The sequence below is a fragment of the Callospermophilus lateralis genome, chromosome 15 (genome assembly GCF_048772815.1).
Source record: "Callospermophilus lateralis isolate mCalLat2 chromosome 15, mCalLat2.hap1, whole genome shotgun sequence".
NCBI classification, from domain to species: Eukaryota; Metazoa; Chordata; class Mammalia; order Rodentia; family Sciuridae; genus Callospermophilus; species Callospermophilus lateralis.
The window spans coordinates 74722921-74740640 of NC_135319.1; positions in this window are offsets into that span (position 1 = coordinate 74722921).

Here is a 17720-nt window from a genome sequence, read left to right on the forward strand (position 1 = left end):
AATGTTGAATAAAAGTCGTGAAAGTCGCCACCCTTGACTTGTTCCAGTTTCTAGAGGGAATGCTTTCAACTTTTCTCCATTTAGAATGATGTTGGCCTTGGGTTTAACATAGGTAGCTTTTACAATGTTGAGGCATGTTCCCTCTATCCCTAGTTTTTCTAGTGTTTCGAACATGAACGGGTGCTGTATTTTGTCAAATGTTTTCTCTCCAGTGAAAAGACAAGACACATGACTATCAATAGGATGAATTATGTTTATTGATTTCTGTATGTTGAAACAACCTTGAATCCCTGGGATGAACCTTACTTGATCATGATACATCTTTTTAATATGTTTTTGTATGCAATTTGCCAGTATTTTATCAAAAATTTTTGCATCTATGTTTATCAGGAATATTGGTCTGAAATTTTGTTTCCTTGATGCGTCTTTCTCTGGTTTTGGTATCAGGATAATACTAGCTTCATAGAATGAGTTTTAAAGGGTTCCCTCCTTTTCTATTTCATGGAATAATTTGAGAAGGATTGGTATTAATTCTTTTAGAGTGTGTCTATTGAATTATTTTACCCAGTTTTCATAACATTGTTTTGCTATACCCGTTTTGAAATTTTTTCATATATTCAGAATATAAGTTCTCTATCAGATACGTGACTTCAAAATATCTTTTCCAGTCTATTGCTTATGTTTTCATTTCTTACTGGTGTCATTTAAAAAATCAAAAGTTTTTTTCTTAATTCACTAAAATTGTTTAAATTTTAATTTTTAAAGTTTCTAATTTTTTGTCAATTTAGTATTTTTTTAACAGATAATTTTTTTTTATATTGAACCTAAAATTTTTTTCACTATGTCAAGGTCACAAAGGTTTTACCCTATGTTTCCTTCTGACTATTTCATATTGTTAGGGTTTTTATTTAGGTTTATGACAATGTTTTAGTTAATTTTTCTATGTAACAGATGAAGTGACTTCTTTTACATGTAGACATCTAATTGTCCTGGTACCATTTTCTGGAAGAAAAAAAAACCTTTCTCCACTGAGATAGCTTTTTTTTTTTTTTTTTTAAATTGGCTTATTGGTCACCTAATCTGTCTCTTAAAACATAGGATGCCTGATGTTTTGGTCATTTCAAATTGGAGAATAAGGGGGGTTCTTGTTGCCCTATCTTAAGGAGAAGTGGAAGTCAGGACCTAATTTTCAAACTTTTTTCCCCCACATTTAACTGACCTTATAAACCCAGGGATTGTTATTTCCATGTACAGTTTTGCAAACTGAATTTCAGGAGTTTGAGCAATTGCCCACTTCACAGAGTTGCTGCCATGATTAAATGAGAGACACATGTAAAACCCACAGCAGTGCATGAGGCACCATAATTGCACAGATTATACATAAGAGGTTTAAATCCATTAATGTGTATTTATTAAAGTAACTCTCCTACCATGACAACTGTCCCTCATCAGTGCGTTCAACAACCATTAATACTCTCCCTCAAAGCTTCGCCATTTTTATTTCCTATCCAGCACACTTTCAAGTGTTTTGTCAGCCTGATGAGGGGGCCCACCTGTAACCCCAGCATCAGCCACTGCTGATTGCATTTCCCAGCAACCTGCCTGCCTCATTCATTAGATGTTAAATCACTACTCCCAGAAAGTGGAAAGTGACTGCAACATTTCACCAACATGATAAAAACAAAAGGGGCTTTAGAGAAGAAATGTTTAGATAAATCAAAAATAAATATATACTTCAGGTAACCTGTATTTATCCTTGTATTGGGAGGAGTAAGTTAACGCTAAAGAAATAAACAGCTTCAGTTAATGAAATGAGCTATTAGGAAAAATAGAACTAATCTCTTTGTTTGCCATATAAAGGAGCAAATCTATTACTTTTGAATGCAGCTACATTAACCAAGACATAATTTTCTCAGATTAAGATGCTCTCCAAAGCTTTACTTTTGTTTATAAAAATAAAACCCTTAAGCAGGTGTGGAATGTTATCTTTTCATCTTTGAGATTTTTTCCAACAATAGCCTATGTCACATGAGGCTATCGGGGCTTATTTCATGAGATGATTTGCTTATGTAGGCTTTCACTGGCTTTTCTAGAACCAGGAACAATGTTGCAAGCTGAGCCCCAAGATGTCCCTAAAACAAACTCAAGTCTGTCCGGATGTGTTTTTGTGAACCAGGGCATACATAAGTAGAAAACCAGAATCTCTGAGTTAGAAGCAAATGTTTGTCATAGTAGAAAATTCATTCAGCTCTAACTAGAAATTTCCAGTCATCTCCTAAGTTCATTCATTCCCTTTTTTCACCTACAAACCTATGAAGAGTTCTCCCCACTCACCTTACTATCCTTCCTTACTCCTCTCTACCTCTTCCAAGATCATCAGCAATCTCCTTTTCACTGAACAAATAGATATATTTCAGCCATCCTCTCACTTGACCCACTGGAAGAATTTCCACTATGACCAGTTCTGTCCATTGGTTTTCCTGGACCCAGGTTCCACGAGGTCACTTTCCTAGGTTTTTTCCTTGCCACTCTCTATCAGATTCACCTTCCTCTGACTTCCACCATTCCATGCTGGTCAGCCTTAGACTCCACACTTTCCTCACATTTTGCACTCATCCTGAAGGATCTCACCACACCCACAGCTTCACCTGCCACCTGTGTGCAGGTGACTCACACTTGGTTGACCCATTGGTGTCTCCACAGGCTTCTCAAAGAAAACTCATACTCATGTGTCCAGGATCATGTTAAAAGCATTCCCCAAACAAAACAACAAAAAAAGTAAATCTAACATGTTTTCCTCATTTCTCCAGTTTCAAATAAATACTTTATCATTGCTCCTAAGAGAAAAATAACTACAACTCTTCACGGAGGTCTGAGAAATCTAGCCACTGCCCATCTCTCCAGCTTCATCTCACTCCATGCTCACCAAACACACCACTCTGCTCTATGTCCCTCACATGCACCTCCTTCCCTCCTGTCATAGTACTTTCTTCCTGATCCACCCTGTCCTCACTTTTCCAATCATCTCCTAATTAAATGGTACTCACCCTCCAAATCCTGGCTCACATACCACCCGTTGGGACTCCTACCACCTCCTAAAAAAGGTTAGTGAACTCATTGCGTAATATACTCCTGAATGTCATAATTTAACTCCTATGTGTAATTATTTGATTAATGAGTTTCCCTTCAAAGTGGATTCTCCATGATGGGCAAAGGCAGATCTTATTGGGTTCTCCAGTGTATTTTGAGTTAGCATAGTTGAAAAAATAAGTAAAAATTTGTTGACTGTATTAAATAATTCTTAGTACACCAGAAAATCTGGGTTCCAGTCCTAGTTTTACCTTTGTTAAGCTTCATGATTTTGATAATAAGTGGCTATTACTTGGATCCAAGAGATCTCTCCATGTTATTGAAGTGTATTAATAACACCGTTCAAATTCTACCCACTGGAATGACCCAGTCCATTTGCTGATAAATCCTTCAATCATGCTTTCACTCTTAGGAAGCATGGTTTGAAGATATTAATAGCATTTTCCTATTTCACTAACTCCCAAGTTTCCTCAATCAGCATCTGCAAATGCCCCAAGGTACTGTTTCCCGTAACTGAGCTTTATGACTATTTTGATAGGGGCAGATGCCTACCTCTTCTTGGGAATTCAAAGAGTACAGAAAGCGCACAGTTGATTTTCATTTGGGGATACCCAAGGCTTGCTCCAGTTGCTTTGTGGTTTGGAATACTTAAAGGAAAGGCTTTCATGTAAGGCAAACAGTCCAAACAAGAGTTGACACCCAACCATGGGAGAGAAAACAGTGCACCTCTGGTTACTATCTACTCAAACTGCAAGGGTTCACTGCCAAGTCTACAGCCCCCTCTGCTGAATACATTGCTCTTATAGCATTTGCTTTTAGAAACAGTAGGCATTTTTGTTTGTTTTCAATTAACAGTTGCCAAGAATTGCACAGTTCTCAGCGCATGTTCGGTTTACCCATCCAATGTTACTTACAGCATATATAGCCAGAGATAATACTATTAAAATTTTGTGACAGTTCAGAGCATTAAATTCCCAAAGTAGGGCTCCCCTCCTTAATATGGGTCCATGTGCAACTGTGTACACCCAGGAGCTGGCCTGGCCCTGGGCTCACAGTTGTTAATGAAACCAGGGGGAGGTCAGAGGTACTGGAACTCCTTAAATTTGCTGCCCCCCTCAAGAGGTGCATGGAAACCCCAAATAGATAGGGCATGGAGTTGAACTGGAGAGTACAATAAAGCACAAAAGGCATGATCTTCTTTTTTAAATTTCATTATTTACTGAAGGCAGATATTCCTTATAAACTCAAAGAAAAGTTGGGTTTTTTTTTTTTTCGTACTTCTTTCATATAAACAAAAAACCAGGTGAGGTGTGAGATGTGTAGCTTTTAACATCAAATTTAACTCTTTTTTTTCCAGGATTGGAGATTGTGAATGCATGCACTCTGCCATTGAGTTACATTCCCAGTATTTTTTGAGGAAGGGTCTTGCTTAGTTGCCCAGGCTAGCCTTGACACACAATCCTCCTCGCTTAGAACCTAAGATCACAGGTGTCCCCCAGGCTTGGTTCCAACTGCACTCTTTTCAGTAAAGCAGGTCAGACAGAGCACAGCCCTCACTCTGACCTGCTCCTTCCCTTTGTCTCCCCCAGCAGGGAAATGCCATCTTTACCCAGGGACAATGACCTGCACAACTGTGAAGCTCCATGTCCTCTATCACTTTGGGGATAACAGCAAAACAAAATCCGGTGTTAAAAGTCCCAGAGAATACACTGCTGTGGATGTGGGACGCCCCAAGACCTCAGGACTACTCTCGATTGTATTCGCTGTGCTCTATTTCCACCGCCTTCCAGACGCCTTCCAGGTTGCACCGCAGCCCCCAAAGGCTGACTCCGCAGAAGTGACTGCAAGGAATCTCTCTGGGGCTATGCCAGAAAGGTCTGGAGAGAAAATAGTGCTTACAGATTTATGGGGCTTTCCTTAGGGGAGGAGCCCCTAGCTGGGGACTATGGTCTACCCAATTCTGAGTTTCCACTAAGAGTTCCCTGAAAACTTCATGATTTTTTTTTATTGATTTAAAAAAATGACAGTGGAATACATTACAATCCTTTTTACACAATACAGCACAATTTTTCATCTATCTGGTTGTATATAAAGTATGTTGACGGGGAATGAACCCAGGGAACATTACCACTGAGATATACGTGTATGTGTAGGTGTATATGTACACGTATATTTTTTTCTTTGATACCAGGTAGCCTTAAGTTCCTGACACTAGCCTTGAAACTGTGATCTGTCTCAGTCTCCTAAGCCTCTAGGATTATAGTTGTGTACCACCTTATCTGGCTGATGGTTTCATTGTTATGAGTCGAATTCTATTTTTAATGTAGGACAATGTAGTATTTAAGAAAAGCATGAGGTGAAGACTGTGGAGACCCAGACTCCCCTGTTCCCCTAGCTCTCATCAAGAAGTTGACTGACTGCCACAACTTGGGGCTTTCGTATGGAACGGGGGATGTGCATTCTTATGACTATAGTTCTTCAATCCATATGCCAAGATTTGGTTTTGCTTTACGTTCAATACGCTGGAAAACTGAAACAGTCTTTCAAGGTTGCCATCTCTACAAATACTGGAGCTGGAAAATGCCTTCTATGTCAAAATTTTATCTACTTTTTGTTTTATGGGACTGGGGATTGAACCAAAGTACATACTCATCCACTTAGCTACACCCCCAGACTTTTTCAAAATTTTATTTTGAGACAGGGTCTCAAACTTGTGTTGGCCTTGAGCTTGAGATTTCCTGCCTCAGCTTCCCCCATTATGTCCAGAGTAAATGGAGGAATAAATAAACCCAGTTGCCGCAGGATGTGTCATATACTCAAAGCAAAATGAAATCATCATGTCATCAGGAGGGCAGGTGTGCAGAAGAGAGGGTGCTCACCCCCAGGAAACGTCAGGCACAGTTGTGCAAAATTATGAACTAACGAGGCAAAGTCAGCTCCCAAATCCATTTTCCTTGTCCGGTGGAGTCAGTCTGATTATTTAATTTTTTTCTTTCTTAGGGAACAAGTTCGTTTCCTATGGCAGCCAGAACAAAGCCCCAGCCTGGGCAATGTAGACAACAGAAGTGGTTCTTCTCACAGTTCTGAAGGACGGAAGCCCAAGGTCAAGGTGTCAGCACCTCTGGTGTCTTCTGAGGCCTCTTCTTGGCATATAGATGTGTCCTTATAAGCTCTTCCCTCATAACTTCCATGTCAAAAGTTTATCTACTTTTTGTTTTATGGGACTAGGGATTATACCAAAGCACATACTCATCCACTTAGCTACCTCCCCAGACTTCTTCAATTTTTTATTTTGAGATAGGGTGTCAAACTTGTGTTGGCCTTGAACTTGAGATCTCCTGCCTCAGCTTCCCCATTATCTGGGGTTTTTAGGCAGACATATCTTATAAATACCACTCATAGTGAATTAGAGCTACACTAATTATCTCATTTTAATACATATACTTTTTAAAGTGCCTATCTCCAAATACAATCACATTTTGAGGTGCTTGGAATTAGGACTTGAACATATGAATTTGGAGGCATACAACTCAATTTAATATAGAAAAGCAGCAAACACCAAAAAAACCCTATTAAGAAAACTGATCTGCTTTACTGTACACATGTTTAAAATCTAAATATATTTATACAGAAAATTTCAAAACAGTGTAATAAATTTATTTTCTTTACACAATTTTTATTTTACACCTTTGTTGCCCTACTCATAGGGTTTGTACTAAAATGAGCCTCATTGTATGCAGCTCAATTTGAGGGAAATGAAGGATCTATTATGAAAAATATCAAGTAACCTTAATAACAGGAGAGTTCCTATATTCAACTTTTGTAATGTGAATTTTCCTAGGTCTTTGAGAAAATTTTCTGAAGATATTAAGGCTTCCATTAGTCAGTGTAAGGCTGAGCAAAGCTGAAAATACTGCCTTTTTCAAAACCTAATATATGCGCCAATATATTCTCTGTCCTACAGATACAATAAATCCCTTACTCCATGGCACACAGAAGGAAAAGTTCACCAGTTGACACTAGAGCAAGTTGCAGATAAACCCAACAGACTACAATCCCCTCATGCATGGTTCTCATCCACAGCTGCAAGGGAGGTGTGAAGGAAGGAGCCCTTTTTAAGGCCCAGATGGTTACCAAGCTGGCTCCATTGCAGCTGCTCCTGCTTCTTGGATTGGTTGGGAGCACAGGACTTCACTCCCTGTCCTAGTTGAATCCTCTACTGTACAAGCTCTTATAAGGCCCTGACCACTCTCCCTCTGCAAGACACAACAGCTATGAACACTCATTCAGTGCCACAGGTCATTGGTTAGTTCTATCTTCATCACCAGGCTAGAAGCCCCAGGACAGCAGACCTTGCATGCTTCATTTACCTCTGTGGCTCCAACTGGACTTGGAAGTGTGAAGGCAAAGTCTGGGAACAGAGGCAACCCAGCTCTGAGTGGTTAAGAGTCTCACTATTTGACTATAGATCCAGGCTCCGGCAAAGGGCTTCTTAACATGCCATAACTAGAGAAATTGAAAATGACATTCTTTCTTTTTGTGGACAAAACCAAACCTGGGCCAATGAAAATGTATTACAAAAATATTTGTATGTGTAATAATGCCCCCAAATCACATGTACATACACAGGATTTATTTAAAAATCCTGGAAATGTCTCACATTTTGTGTTTTTCTCTAAATGTCATATCTACCATCACTTCATCTCTCTGGGACTCCACTTGATTTTCTATATAAAATGGGAAACACAATGATAATGTTAACCTCTTGGGGATGCTGATAGTATTAACTATGGTACTGCTCACTGCTTAGCCGGTGCCTGGAACATCAAAAGTTCTCATGCATATCGGCTCTGGGCATTGGTAGCATTATTCCTCCTTTGTGTATTTCACAGGCCCTGATTTGTACTTCAAGACTCTGACCGCACATCCTCAGAACTTTCTCTGGCTTGTCTACTCCTGTCTCACATATCCTCAACTCCCTCACTACACCCATCATAACCTGAGATACCTATATTTCAGAATTTACTTCGTCAGAGTCTGTCTCCACTCAGGAGACTGTGGTCATCTTTAGGACAGGGCTCTGCCTCACTCACCTCTGAATCCACAACACCAGCATCTTGTCCATGCCGACTCTCAGGCACATGAGCTCCAGTGGCAAATGCCCCCGTCAGCAGGAGTGAGCGCAGGCAGCCATCGGGCAGGATTGCCAGAGCGTTGGCACGTTCAGCTTGGATGGTGCTTGCTCCATTGGCTTCCATATCAGGAGCTGGAAGCTCAATTGGCAGCTGAGCACTGATGGACATGACAGCTCACAAAGCTGAAGACTAGGGATCCAAATAATGATGTTGCAGCCAAACTCCAAATCGCACCCAAAGTGGCTGACTTTGATTCTAGCCCCTCCACGTGGCTCCCCATTCAACCTTTTTAAAGTAATCCTTCATGGGCAGAAAAGTGCCAACTTCTCATTTGTTTGTAAACAACAACAAAAAAAAATGGAAAATCTGGCATCTAAAGCAAATCAAGATGAAAATGTGAAGGAACTCCCTCCTTTTTTTCTTTTCTGGTTTTGTTGTTGTTGTTGTTGTTGTTTTGTTTCCTTTTTTTTTTGAAACATTTTCCACCTTTCCCAAATGGATGAACACAACAGCAGGGGCTTGGCTTCTTTCTGTTGTATCTTACTCCTTCCGAAAAGATCAATATCTTGAGGATCAATCATTTTTATTTCATAGGAGGGTAAATACAGTTGACAAATATTGTATAGTTCAGAATAGCTAATAGAGAATATTATGTTCCCCCAAAGAAATGATATAAATTTGAGATGATAGATGCACCAATTACCCTGATATGATCATTACACATTGTACCATCTACTGAAACTGCCACCCTGTACCGGATAAAAATGTAGAATTATTCTGTGCCAGTTTAAAAAAATATTAATAAAAATACTTTTAAAAGACTATGCTATTTTACCTCAAAGAACTATTTGTAGTTTTATAGCTCAGTTCCTCTTATAGAGGAATTTGTTTCCTTCTATATTATTTCTTATCAGGCGCCCCTGAAGTTGATCATCATTCAGAGAAATTTCTTAAGGTGCTAAATTTTGAAAAATGTGCATGACCTCCAAGTGTTCTAGCAGAATTTTTCAGTCTACTCAGGATCATTGGCGAAATGTTTTGCTTTTACATCCAGACAACTTCAATGTCCCTCTCTCCTGATTAATTAAGGTTATTTGACAACAACCAGTGCAACGATTAATTGACACAGCAGCTTGAGGAAAATTCAGAATCGGTCCTGTGGCTTTACACTTGCTTCTCAAAGCCTTGTTTTTCCTCATTCTTTGCTTCAATTTATCCTTCCTAAATCATGTCCATAATGACTCCCTTCCTCCTCCTATTTCTTTCCAGAGGCATGGCTTTATATGGAAAGGAACCACTTTTTATGCAAAAACGTTTTATAATTAACAGGATTTGTCTTATAATCCTCCACTCTAAAAGCAAAAACATACAATGTTGGGAATTTCAAATGGGTGTCCTTTTTTATTCTTATAAAGACAAACTGGATGGCTTATTACATTTGCAATCTACTACACTGTTTTATTACGAATCATGAATCCTCCTAGAAGGAAAGGCAGTCACAGGAGGTTCTCAGGAAGCTCTCATTGCCTCATGATTTACCTTTCACTTTTATGTTGAGCTTGATATCTGCTTTTATCATGATTTTCTCTATTACAGTATATTACATTAACTAAGCAGTGATTTTCAAAAAATATCAAGGATGTAAGTAGTTTAGGGTAAATACAAGTTGTAGTCTATTTAAACTCAGGTCTTAATTATAGGGAGAAGTAAAAATCTACACACACACAGAAATGCACACTCCCCACAGATTTTCCTTAATGGGATTCACAGAAAATTAAGTATTCTTCAAACATAGCTTTTCCTTCCATGTTATGTATACGTATATTTTATTAATATTTTATGGTTATTAACTTTTACTCAGATCCTAACTTCACCCATTCCTATTCACTTTCCTTAGCTCTGAGTCTATTTCAATTTTACATACAAATATCACAAAAAAAGTTACATTGTTTAGAGACTAGTAATGCTAGCTTAAATCACTTCATCTAGACTCTATGATTACAGAGTTAGAATTCAGACAGCTGAAGACAGGTGGTTTTCTGCAGAGCCCCACCAATCTGGAGTATGGGATTGAAAGTGGAAGGCAGAAAAGGGAGGGGAAGGTCCATCCCTTCCTCTGTTCTTCCTGTCAGTGTTGCCCCAGCCTCCTTCCATCAAGGGCCCTTCAGCAAGTAGCAGTTAGTCCCAGTTACTAGCAATTTTGTCCCTCCAAGAACCGGCACTATTTTGTTGTTTCAAAGGAACAAGTCCTTCCTGAGCAGTGGCCCACCCCCAAAGGTCTGGACTCAAATTCTCTTGGGTCCAACTGTGATCTCCCGAGATACCAAGAGTAGCCAAGCAGTGCTTCCTCTTCCGTTTGGAACTTAGCTCTGCCAGGCCTTTCTCTAAGCTCTGTGCTCTCAGCTGCTACAGGATGGCATCCACCTTTCCAGGGGGGAACTGATTCTCGAAGCATTGTTTATAAATTTCTCTAAAACTCTAAGCCCTCTACTTTGCTCCTCAAGCCGGATGTAACTCTGTTGTTCCTTAGTGTTCTTGACCTTTCAATTTTCTAACCCATCTTATCCAATTTAATATACTAAATTTTACCTGATGCCATATTTACTATTTTTCTGTTCCTAGGCAGACCCTTAGTCTGATGCTAAACTGGGATCAAACATAGTCCCTGGAAACCCAAACTCAAACTGAGATTAATGGATTGATTTAGTTGTATCCCTAAACAATGTACTGAGCCTCTTGCCAATGGGAAATGAGCAATCAGTAACACTTGGCATGCTAGTATTGTGATTAATTAAATTGCCACCTGTGGTTTATTGTGACAAAGTGTCCAAAGACACTTGTAGAACCAAGTGTCTGCTTTTGATGTCAATGTGGAAAATGTCTTCCTCTTACTACACCAGAGAGTGTGCTAAAAGAGAAGTGACAAGCACCAGGCTTAAACTCTTGGCTCAATCAATGAACAAAGAACAAGAGATAGACCACATGTTCCTAAAAAATCTCTTACTTTATTCAAAATAACAGCTGAAATTCAGTTGTATGAGTGGCAGAATTAAAAACTAGGATTCACAGACTCTCAGAGTTAAATAAATCCAAGGCTTGGAAGAAGACAAGTACTGCAGCATTCCTAGAAGCTATCTTATATCTTTGTCTTTAATACTTATATCTGCTAGTCATAAAGCTTCAAGTAAACCTAATCAGATTCCATAATGTACACATAACTGTACTTTCCAAAAAATATAACTTTATCTCAGAATATCCACATATAGATACAAGCTTTAATGGGTATTAACTCAATCAGGTGGGAGAATTCCTCCCATCCACCATAGGAAGCAGATATTGTCTCTGGTCAAGTGAAATGGACACTAAGTAAGAACATTTATGAGAGGTGCTGGCAATATGCTGTGAGAGGGTCAAGTGTTATTTCCTTCCAAAATCAACTACCTCTTGTAATCCCTTCCACTTATTATATCCCCTTATTATATTCCTGAACATTATGAATCACCCAAACTGCCCCAGAGTAAGAGTTAGTAGTTCTGTTCCACAGTGGGGTAGATTAAAGCTTCTGAAAAACCATGCAATAGGCCAGAAGTCAAATGGCTGGTCACATGAGGACTGGAATATTAGCCCAGGTTAGTAAGTTCCAGATCCCAAAGCTCTTCCCAGTGCACCATACTGTAGCTCCCATTCCCTAGTAGACGAGCATTTTCATGCTTGTGTCTTGCAAATTTTCCCTGTTTGTGGCATATAGTAAGCCTGGGAACAATGGCCACAAATGAGCCTGGAAAGGTAGGTGAGAGGAAATAGGGAGTAGATTCAATCCTGCAGCACTGGGGAACCCATAAGGAGTTCTCAGCAGAGTAACAACATGAAGAGATTTGTTTGTGAGGAAGTAACTCTGGAGAGCGCTGGACTGGCTCAGTAAGAAAGACAACTGTTGTAAGAAAAGAACATGAGAGCCAAATTTGGAGCAGTGGCAGTCCCTCAAAAAGAAGGTCTTGTGTTCGAGAGACATTTTGAGTATCATCAACTGAACTTAATGGCGGATTCAAGGGGTGGGGCATAAAGGAAAGAGTAAGGTTAAGAGTAACTCCAAGATTTCTGATAATAGGTTCTGTGAAACCTGACAGAAGAAAAATGGAATAAATTGAGTAAAATGGGATCAATAAAGAGGCACTGAACTCTGTGTTGGACAAACTAAGTTTCAAGTATGTGTTTTCATGTGTTTATTCCCTAATAGTCTTCGAGTTTCTCTAGGGAAAAATGTTTTATTCAACTTTTTATGATCATGTTTTCATGTTTCTATGAATCACTAAATACTTTTGAGAGAAGTGATAATCATTTAAGTTTATCAAATCAATTGAATAACAGTAAATCTAAATTCATTTCCTCTCAAGTTCTACTGAGAGATCTCCATTCTATTCTACAGTGGATTCTTGTCTTTATTCAGTTAAAAACCAACTGTTTTCCTTTGGTAACATCTGCATATCTGAAGCAGTGACTCTAAAATAGAAGAATAATGCCCAGTATTCCATTTACTTCCAAGTATTATTTCAAATATCAACTAAAATAATGGAGAGAGAATTCTACAAAATGAAAAGAGCACTATAAAATAAATTGTTGATTTCTTGCATTTAAGACATGGTAGCATACAAGAAGTCTTTATTACTGAAGAGCTCGACTGAATAGAGATAAACATCTAGGATAAAATAGAAGACAGAAAAGCCAAAGCACAAAGTATACAATGTCAGGTCCATCCCCTGACTGGAAGAAAGCACCATCTACAAACAGGATGTTCTGAACAGTTGAAATATTCAAAGAGTCGGCCTTTACTGCTAGTAATCATGTGGTTCCCAAAGCTAGGTAAAATAGTTCTGTTCCTGAGCATTTTCTGAGATACTCTGAGAAGAGAAATAAAGCCTAGGAAATATAACTTTCAAAATCAAAGTTACTGTTAATCCCAGTGGCTTGGGAGGCTGAAACAGGAGAATTTTGAATTCAAAGCCAGCCTCAGCAACTATGAGGCACTAAGCAACTCAATTACACCCTGTCTCTAAATAAACTACAAAATAGGGCTGGGAATATGGCTTAGTGTTTGAGTGCCCCCTAGTTTAATCCCTGGTACAAAAAAATTTAAAGTTAGTGCTGTGAATTCTTAGCAGGTGCCTTACTCTTGCTTAAACCAAATCACTCATATCAGAATTTCACTTGGTTTACTATAGATAATTGGCTTTAAGGTGTTTTCATTTTTGTTTTTCATTGTACAGTGTTTTGATTAATTTGACTGTTAAATTGCTATAGCTGGCAATCATTTCACATATGTAAAATTGCATTCCTTTTTATTTCTTGTAGTTTGACAATTGTGTGCATTTTTATTCAAGCTGGATTTTGCATATTTGGGTAAATAAAAGCTGTCCCTGTTTGATTTATCATTTAAAAAATAAAATTCCCTTGATATTAAAATAAAGCCTATGAAATAGATGTAAAGGGAAGGGTAAAATTAAGCAACATCAATCTGTGCTTGGTGGCACATACCTATAATCCCAGAGATTCAGGAGGCTGAAGCAAGAGGATGGCAATTTTGAGGCTAGCCTCAGCAACTTAGCAAGGTTCTGTCTCAAAATTAAAAACAAAATAAAAAGTACTCAGGATGTGGCTCAGTGGTAAAGCATTCTTGGGTTAATTCCAAGTACCAGAAAAAAAAAATAAGCACCATCAATAGAGAGAAAGAGAAATTGACTTGAGAGAGGTCTTAGCAGTTCCTTCAGCTACTTGTTAAAAGATACAAAATGAAAGCCCTCTCCAAGGTCCTGAAAGATTGGATCACCATCTATGTCCTGGACTAATTAGACACTATACCCCTAACTCCTCCAAAATAAAAATATTAAACATGTGAATACAGGGAATCAGCATATGCTTCCTTTTGCTACTCCCTGGTTGCACAGAGCTGTTGCCTGGGTTGACATTATATCTATTGTTCTGGTAAAAAAGACACCTGGTTTTCCTTTGCAGAACTTCCTTTCTCCTATCACTACTTTCATTGTTTGCAGGAACAGCAAAATACTCCAGCTCTGGCTAATAGGGACAACTGTGCAGATCATGCCCCCAAAGTCAGACCATGTAGTCCTATAAGGCTCCTAACCCTGATTTTATCAGTAATTGGTCCTGAATGGACATTTCAGTCAAGCTGGGTAGTGATAGCCATGTGTAGGTGGGCACCCACGCTTGACCCATGGCAAAGATCAGGTTTTTGTTTTTGCTGACATTTCAAGTAGTTTGCATTTAAGTCTGGATCTTCCGGTGAACAGTTTTTCACTATTTGGAGACAGCCTACCTGAAAATTAAATCATCACAAAAGAAAATGAGGCTAGGAGACAGAGGGAGAAAAATTACTACGGACATTGTCTCTAGTTAAGTCTGGAGCCAGAACTACCAAGTCTACTTTTCAGGGACATAAGCCAATTAATTTGGGGGGTGGGGCAGGGCTGTTCTTGTGTTGGGGTATTCGCTACTGTTACTGTTTATGTCAGTCTTATTTGATGTTCTGCCAATTTAGTGATTCCTGACTAATCTTCTAAACATATGGTACTATATTCAGTCCACCCTTCTGAATTGTTCTCATTCTTCATCTATGTGGAAAGCAGATTCATGTTGTTTTGGGTTACATATGAGGCGTCTCCCAAAAGCTTATAAGACAATGCAAAGAATTTTCAGAGGTGAAATGATTACATTAAGAGAGGAATAACCTCATTGGTGGATTAATCCACTGATACAGATTAAATGGACAGTAACTACAGGCAGGTTGGCTGGGACCAGAGGGACTAGGTCAGTTGGGATGTGCTTTTGGGCTGTTTATTTTGACCTTGGTGAGTGCAGCTTTCTCTGCTTCCTGAGCTGCTGCCCTCTGACATGCCCTTCTTCCATAATGCTCTGCCTCACCTAGGGCCCAGAGTTAGGAAGTCACCTGTGAGCCAAAATGAACTTTTAATCCTCTTAGTTGTTCTCTTCAGGTCTTTTGGTCACAGTCGACCCAAAGCTGAGTAAAACATCTACTTCTCAGAAAAGAGCCACACTGTTTCATAGTTATCTTCCTTTGCAACTCTGATATTATGAGAGTAAACAAATACCAAAAAAGAAAACAAGGATTTCTCCCTCTGGAAAACGAGGGAAAAAGACAACCTCCCACGTTTTCTTACTTATTTAGAATTTTCAGTTATTTTTCCTCCTCTTTGAGATGTATATACAGACAAGTATCACTTAAAAATAGGCACACAATTTGAGTCCTCTTGAGTATTAATTATGGTTTATCTTTTTTTTAAAGAGGGAGGGGGGAGAGAGAGGGGGGAGAGAGAATTATTTTTTAATATTTATTTTTCAGTTTTCAGCGGACACAACATCTTTGTTTGTATGTAGTGCTGAGGTTCGAACCCGGGCCGCACGTATGCCAGGCGAGTACACTACCGCTTGAGCCACATCCCCAGCCCCCCATTTTTTTTTTTTTTTGTGGTGCTGGGGGGTTTATCTTGATAACACAAACAAAATGGGTTTTATCTGGTTGGCTGTGCAAAGGGTGAGATGTTTTCTCTTTACAATTTTTAGCAGTTGGCCTGTGATGTGAATCACATTTTGGTTCGATGCTTACTCAGTAATTAAACTTATTCAAAACCAAAATAACTTTTTCAAAAAATTAACTGTTTTTTCCTTCCCCCTAAAAAAAAAGTCCTTCAGGCCAAGCATGCAGCTTGCTGTGGGAAGTGTTCATAGCACATGGTACAGTTTCCACTCATTTTGTTGACTTTCTAACTTCTTTTTTCTATCTTTCCCACCCATGTGTCATTTTTTTTTCCTCTTACAGAACGATTTTCACTGTCTTTTAAGAGGAAACTAGATCCCTCTTACTTGTTCATGCTTCTTTGTTTAGTGAACGTCTTTTCATTGCTTGGCTACACACTATCCTAAGGAACTTACTGAAATGTTTCTTCCAAGTCAATACCGTGCTCTCCCAAGAAGAAACTTTTGTGAGTGCAATTATCTCCAGGCCACTGCACTGTTATGCATACATATTGTTTTCCTAACTAGATCAGAACTTTGAAAACCCATGGGATTAAGTACAAAGGGGACCAGCAAGGTAGATGAATATGTCTGCATTTTTATACTGCTGAAAAGCATTCCAAGTGCCCAGCACACAAGAGGAATTCATTGCATGCCAATTTGTTCACTCCTTCTGTACTTAGCACTTGCAAAACTGTGTGGCACAGCAAAGTATAAGTATACCAAAGTATAAGTATACCAAATATAAAAAGGCCATGATCACAGGAAACATCTCTACTCTAGTTACAAACAAAGCATGTTTCTCCTTTACACTGTAACTCTGGCCCCTGCATGGTGGCCCATATTTTTAGCCCTTGATAAGTCTTCCTTCCTATCAGACTGATAAATTTCTTTCAATCTAATGCACTTCTGGCTGCAATTCATATATCTGAATAAGGGCATAAAATGACAACAAGAATGAGAATTTTGAAGTGTTTCAACATACAAAAAACAATAAACTTAATTCATCACATCAATAGACTTAAAGACAAGAACACGTGATTTTCTCAATAGATGCAGAAAAAGCATTTGACAAAATATAGCACCCATTCATGTTCAAAACAGTAGAAAATAATGGATAGTAGGAACATATCTTAACATTGTAAAAGCTATCTATGTGAAACCCAAGAACAACATCATTCTAAATGGAGAAAAGTTGAAAGCATCCCCACTAAAAACAGAAAACAAGACAGAGATGCCCTCTTCACCACTTTTATTCAACATCATCCTGAAACTCTAGCCAAAGCTATTAGATGAAAAAAAAAATAAAAGGATATGAATAGGAAAAGAACTCAAACTATTATTATTTGCTGAAGGTATGATTCTATATTAAGAGAATCAAAAAGAAAACTCTATCAGAAAACTTCTAGAATTAATAAACGAATTCAGCAAAGTAGCAGGTTATAAAATCAATACCCATAAATTAAATTCATTTCTATACATCTGTGATGAACCCTCTGAAAGAGAATTAGGAAGACTACTCCATTCACAATAGCTTCAAAAAATAATAAAATACTTGGGAATCAATCTAACAAAAAAAGGTGAAAGACCTCTACAATAAAAGCTACAGAACACTAAAGAAAGAAATTGAAGAAGATCTTAGAAGATGGAAAGATCTTCCATGATCTTGGATAGGCAGAATTAATATTGTCAAGATGACCATACTACCAAAACTGTTATACAGATTTCACGCAATTTCAATTAAAATCCTAACAATATTTCTCATAGAAATATAAAAAGCAATCATGAAATTCATTTGGAAAAATAAAAGACCCAGAATAGCCAAAGAAATCCTTAGCAAGAAGAGTAATTCAGGAGGCATCCCAATACCAGACCTTAAATTATCCTACAGATCAATAGCAAGTAAAACGGCATAGCACTGGCACCAAAATAGGCATGAAGACCAAT